The sequence below is a fragment of the Crocodylus porosus genome, unplaced genomic scaffold (genome assembly GCF_001723895.1).
Source record: "Crocodylus porosus isolate Cpor-Errol unplaced genomic scaffold, CroPor_comp1, whole genome shotgun sequence".
Lineage (NCBI taxonomy): Eukaryota > Metazoa > Chordata > Crocodylia > Crocodylidae > Crocodylus > Crocodylus porosus.
In genome coordinates this window covers 23,074,703-23,081,554 of record NW_017728913.1, presented here as the reverse complement: position 1 = coordinate 23,081,554, position 6,852 = coordinate 23,074,703, and the positions used below count along the sequence as shown (strand labels likewise).

The window sequence follows — 6,852 nt, the reverse complement described above, 5'->3', positions numbered from 1 at the left end:
GGGGGGGGGTGTTGCTCTCTATGTTAAGGAGCAATATACATCTTCCATAATCAAGATGGGAGCAGAGGAGGGGCAAATAGAGGTATTGTGGGTCAGAATGCAAAGAGGTCAGGGGGAAAGGGACTTGGTAGTGGCGGTCTATGATAGGCCACCACATCAGGAGGAGGAGTTGGATCTGGAATTCTCCAGACATCTCTCAGAGGCCATACAGTCAAGGGACATGGCCAACTGTTCACATAGGTTCTTAACCTTCATACAGGACCTTCATCTAATACAGAAGGTATATGGTCCCATTAGCCAATTCCCTACTGGATTTGGTGGGGGATCTACTGACACAAGGTAACCTAGGGGACAGTGATCATCACTTGATTGAATTCACTATCTGGCATAGGTTGGGAAGGATAACCAACAGGGCAGAAGTGCTAGACTTCAGAAAGGCCAATTTCCGTGTGCTCAGGAGATTCGTTAGTGAGGCACTGAAGAACAGGAACATTGGTGAGACAGGAGTCCAGGAAGGATGGTCATTTCTAAAGGAAGCAATCATACAGGCACAGAAGGAGACAATCCCACTGCATAGGAAAGGGCACAAAGGGGCCAAGAAACCCTTTCAGCTGAACAGGGGAATCCAGGAAAGCCTAGGGGCAAAAAAAGAGGCATACAGGTTGTGCATGCAGGGGGTAGCTACCAAGGCAGAGTATACCTACTTGGCCCACACTTTCTGGGAGGCAATCAGAAAGGTCAAAGCAGAAATGGAACTTAGGCTGGCAACAAAAATTAAAGAGAACAAAGTCCTTGTTCAGGTATATAGGGAGTAAAAAGGTGTAGAGTAGCATAGAACTCCTACAGGACAAACCAGGGCAATTAGTGACAAATAGAGGGGACAAGGCTGAGCTCTTCAATGAGTTTTTTGCCTCTGTATTTCTGAACATGGATAAGGACAAATCTCCCAATTGGATCATAGACAGGCACCAAAGGGAAACCAGTCCACCAATTGTTAGAGCTGACTTAGTGAAGTGAAGGGACACTTGGAGGGGCTGGATGTGTTTAAGTTGGCAGGCTCGGATGATCTTCATCTAAGGGTACTGAAGGAATTGGCCAAGAACATAGCAGAGCCAATGGCACAGCTATTTGAGCACTCTTGGTGCTCAGGTCAGGTCCCAGAGGACTGGAAAAGGACCAGTGTGGTCCCTATTTTCAAGAAGGGGAGGAAGGAGAATCTGGGTAACTATAAACTGGTTAGTCTCACCTCTATCCTTGGGAAAACCTTTGAAAAAAGTATTAAGGATCATATTTGTGGCAGTACAGTGGGAAAAACAATGCTGAAGGGCAACAAGCATGGATTTATAGCAGGTAGATCCTGCCTTACTAACCAGGTCACAAAATGCTTAAAAGCAGGAAACAAGGTAGATGTCATCTACTTGGATTTTAAGAAGGCCTTCGATACAATATCTCACCCTATTTTCACAGATAAACTGAGCAGCAGTGATGTAGATGATCACATGGTCAGGTGAGTGGCAAATTGACTTAGTGATCACACCCAGAGGGTGGATGGGTCAGTATTGACCTGGAAAGATGTGGGCAGTGGAGTCCCACAAGGCTCAGTCCTTGGACCTGTGCTGTTCAATGTCTTCATTGAGGGCGTGGAAAGCACCCTGTCCAAATTTGCAGATGATACCAAATTATGGGGTAAAGTTAAAATACTAGAGGGTAGGGAATGAATCCAAGCGGATCTGGACAGGCTGGAAAAGTGGGTGGAACAGAACAGGATGCAGTTCAACAAGAATGGTGCAAGGTGCTGCACCTAGGGAGAAGGAATCATCAACACGCTTAAAGGTGGAGGGAGGACCTTCTCAGCAGCACAGCACTAGAAAGGGATCTCGGAGTCATTGCTGACACCAAGATGAACATGATTTATCAATGTGATGAAGTGATCGGTAAAGCTAATCACACTTTATCGTGCATTAGGAGGTGCAAGACTAACAGGTCCAGGGAGGTGATACTTCCCCTCTATGCAGCACTGGTCAGGCCGCAGTTCGAGTACTGCATCCAGTTTTGGGTGCCACACTTCAAGAGGGATGGGGATAAGCTTGAGAAAGTTCAGAGAAGGCCCACTCATATGGCTCGGGGCCTGCAGGCAAAGACCTACAAGAAGAGGTTGAGGGCCCTGGATCTCTTCAGCCTCCACAAGAGAAGGCTGAGTGATGATCTTGTGGCCACCTCCAAATTCAATGGAGGTGGGAGTGGGGATACAGCAAAGAATAGGTGATGCTCTGTTTACCAGGACACCCCGTGGAGTAACTAGGAACAACGGCCACAAACTGATGGAAACCAGACTTAGGTTAGACATCAGGAAGAACTTTTTTATGGTAAGGGTAGCCAGAATCTGGAATGGGCTTCCAAAGGACCCCTACCTTGGGGGTCTTTAAGAGGAAGCTAGACATGCACCTGACTGGGGCAGACTGACCCCAGCACTCTTTCCTGCTCAGGGCAGAAGGCCAGACTCGATGATCTGCTAAGGCCCCTTCCGACCCAAACATCTATGCACTGTCCTCATGGCCTTCCACTCAGGAACGGGCTGTCTTGACCCTGGGGACAGTGCAGGAAGGAGGCAGGAGTGACCCTGAGTTGCGGAGAGCCTCAGGGATGGATGGATGTATTGCTGCAATGTGTTATGTAGCAAACTATAATACATTGGGATGTGTTTTAATTCACTACATAACAAAGTCATTTAATTTGCAATGTGCTGCTGCACGTGTACAGTGTGACAATATTGAAGTCACACTGCCAAATGTGTAGAGTGTGATGAGATTAAATTGCTAAAAAAGGGCAATTACACTGCTAAAAGGGTAACCTCATCACGTGTCCAAGCACCGTTATTAACTGAACCACCAGAGGTGACAAAGTACATGAGGGGCAGTACTTGTACTGACAGCCTCTCTATCTTAAAATAGAGAAAAATTGAACATGGGTGATAACTACAGTGTTTCAGATTCAAAAAGAAGCCTTAAGTATTCAAAAATACAGATAGTATTAGTGCAGTCTTGTGAAACCTCTTAAGTGTTCTGCAACAAAAACAAGGAAAAGAATAGTTGATTCTTACCCTTTAATTTAGGTAATCCTGGTCACCAGTGCCACACCTTGCCCACCCACTCACAGAGCTGTTTCACCTTGATTTCAGCAGAGATTCTCATGAACTCTAACATTAGAGATCCACCTTTACACCACTCGAAAGATGGAATGACATGATTCAGATGATTTGCAGTCTAAATCTGCAGATAGTTTAGGAAATGTCAGCTCTGAAATATGTGACCAAAACTCAACTGGAGGGAAGATGTGATGTTTGGCAAAATCATGCAATTATAGGGAATGCATGATTAAACCTCCAGGCTAGAGAATGACTGTTCATCAAGGAAAAAACTGGGATCTCAATTTCTACCGATACAGCACAGAATACACAAAAACAAAACAACCCCCCTTCCCCTCAAATAGGACAATTAATAGACAGACCAAGATGTTTTCAGCATCCCAAGGACCTATATTATACTACTCTATGAAGCAACTTTATTCATCAGCTTTTTATCAAGCCCCAAACAGTGCTATTCAGTGGCAGTTCAGGGGGAAAATATCACTATCTGGAATTAGTGATTAGTGCTTTTGCTGTGATGACTTTCTGTCAGGGAAATGTGACTGGTTGCAAGATTTGCTTATCATCTATGTCGACATTGCACCATAGCGGAGATGCCATTCTGTAGTAGCTACGTGCTGAACCTGAGCAGTGCTGTAGCTGTCCTCTCAGTTCTGAAAGTAGCATTTCATCTCCAGATTTGGACACTGTTGCCATCTTGCTTTCTTAAGTGACTAACAGAGCCAGATCTTTTGCTAATGAAAACTGGCATAAACCTTTCTATTTCAGTGGAGCTACACCAGCTGGGAATTTGGCCTATAACAGGGCTAAACATAGGGGTTGTGGGATGGATCTGGCCTGCAGTGCCATTTAATATGGCTCATCAGGCTACCAATGGGCAATGGGAAGCTGGGAAAACCAGGGAGCATAGCCTGCTGCAAGAACTGTGCAGATACAGCATTTCCTTGCCCTGTGGCTGCTTGGCCCTGCCACTGTTGGACTCTTCCTGCTCCTGCCCACTGCAGTTGCCACTGGCCATGGATCTGGCCTAGGGCTGAATCTGAGTTTGACATCCCTGCCTATGCCTATAGCATATACACTTACTGACCAAGAAGAGTTTGTACTACACGTTTTTCCAACTCTCAGGATGAGAAAGCTGAATTTTAGGTGACTTTTGTAGCATGTTTTTAGTTTCAAGATAATATTTTCAGCTTCCAAAATTTATGCAGAAAATGTTATGAATTTTCTAGGAGACGGTTAGACCTAGAACATGAAAAACATGAAAACTAGAAAGTCTGATCCAAGATCCAGGATAACTGTGTTCTGATCAACAAATGCAGCATTATATGCTTTGATGAATTTTATATTTTATTGCAGCATTTCCCTGGCAAAGCAAAAAATATGATTTTATATAGTTTTCTTCTTACATGCCATTAGACAATTGTTTTACAGTAATTCAATACAGTTTGTGGCTGCCTCCAGACAGCTGAGTAATGGCCAAAGCATCAACAGCTGGCAAATGATTCTTTGGGATTTTTTTCATCCCCAAGCAGACTATTCTTTGAAGGATTCAATCAGTATAAAGTCAAAATGTCAAAGAAAGAAGCAGGTAAACTGTGACAAACAGTGATGTTGGCCTTAGGTAATCTGACTAGCTATTAATTCACAAAGCAGTCTGAAGAGATTTGTGATGCAAGCTGAATTCTGTCTAGACAGGGAGAGGAGTGTAAAACACATTAGCCAGATAGAACATAACAGTGACAAGAAAAAGCTGTTCTACAGTCTTTCAGCTGTATTAATTCATGGAGTATCTCTTCTTTAAAATTATTACTGATCTAGTCAGTAGAGCTCACTGGATTTGCCTTGTAAGATTTTTAGTAACACTTGGACAAAAGCTGAAAGCTACTAAAGCTGTTCTACAACATAGTAAGACAAATACAGCATCTCAATAGAAAGTAGTTAAATAGTTTCATAGTTTCATAGTTTCTAGGGTCAGAAGGGACCTGAGTAGATCATTTACTCTGACCCCCTGCCATGGCAGGAAAGAGTACTGGGGTCAAACAACCCCAGCAAGGTGTACATCTAGCCTCCTCTTAAAGACCCCCAGGGTAGGAGCCAGCACCACTTCTCCTGGAAGTCGGTTCTAGATCCTAGCCGCCTTGACCATGAAGTAGCGCCTCCTGATATGTAGCCTAATGAATGAAGTGCAGCTCAAATTTGAGTGTAACACTGGCACCATGGCTGTCAGTGTTCTTATACTCAGTCTTTGTTAATGTGTTCACCATCTGCATTCAGAAGTAGCTGAAATACCTGTTTGCTCACAAGCCACTTCTTTTACATGTATTATCTTACCTCTTCCTAGAATCTGAATTGTAACAGACAGCAACACAATGTATCCATGGTCTTTCTGGAACCAACTTAATTGTTCATTGTAAAGATGCTGTATTATTTCTAATGGCAATCCAAGAGTTGTTATTTCAATCTAAAATTTTCTCCACAGATTGGACAAAATTATCTTTTCTCCTGTTTTGACAAGTCCTACTGTATTGAGACTTATTTTGTAAGAACATAGGAATGTAAGAAGATAAGGAGTACCATGATGAGTCAGAACAATGGTCCATCTAGCCCAGTATCCAGTTTCTGACAATGGCAGGAGTGGATGCTTTAGAGGGAGAACATATAAACAGAGCAGAGATGTTTAACTGGTGGCCCATGGGTTGCAAGCAGTTTGTAAGTGGTTAAGATATGGCCTGTGAGCTCCTGCCCAGCTGCCACTCTGCCCACTACTCTTGTTGCTGTGGTGCCTGGAGTCCCTGGGCTTCCCCTCCCTCCTATGGCTTCTGATTCCTGTCTGTGCTCCTGGGAGCAGGGTGATACAACAGTAGAGGGCCAGGCTGCCCAGGCTGTGTGGGAGGCAGGGGAGGAACCTGGGCTCTGGGTGCTGCATGATGTGCAAAGGAGAGAGCCAAGCTGCTTATATATTTGTGTATCATGTATGTCTGGGAGGTGGGTCAAGGGTGCTAAATGTATGGTGGGGGGAATCCAGACTGCCTGTGTTGCAGGGCGGGTGGCAGGGAGGAAAGGCTGGGCTGTGCACATGGCAAGGGGGAGCTGGACTGTGTGCACAGCAGGGGAGGGAGACCAGAGGGGCAGCCTCCACTATGTGCACCCCCTAGGTCTGTGGCCAGCCCACTAGTGCTGGGAAATTGGACATCCCTGATCTAAAGGGGTCTGTCCAAATCCTCTTCTATCAGTTAGGAATCTAAATAGCAACTTGGCAGAATTTAAGCCAATATGTATATGATTTAGGGACAAGTTAAGTCTCTGAACTCATGGACTGATCCTTCAGTGCGACCTTGCTTCGATTCCTCCCAACAAAGGCAGGAAGGATGCTATACTTACCCTCTGGTACTAGTTTGTGAGTTTGCAGAGTTGGGAGAAAGATGCAAGTGGCCCATGCAAGTAACAGTAAAATAAAGAGGTCTTCAACCCCTGGGGCCACAGCCCAGAACTGGCCCATGGAACCACATTATCTAGGCCATAGAGCTTTCCATAGATCCAAAATATTGGAGGTAGTACAGAGCCAGGCTGAGGTGCCACAGGGCCCAATCTGGCTGCATGGGTACTGATCTAGTGACGCAAGGCTGCGTGGGGCCCGATCCAGCCGCATAGAGTCCAATGCAGGTGCTGACCTTGCACAGGATGCAGCCTGCAGACTGGCCCAGCAC

The 6,852-nt window shown here is 45.2% G+C and overlaps 1 protein-coding gene across 2 annotated transcripts in view; it reads right to left on the bottom strand.

Annotated features, from left to right (window-relative positions):
* The window catches only part of PALLD (palladin, cytoskeletal associated protein), a 205,767-nt gene that overhangs the window by 186,456 nt on the left and 12,459 nt on the right, over positions 1 to 6,852 (bottom strand). The gene's annotated exons all lie outside the window — the stretch shown is intronic.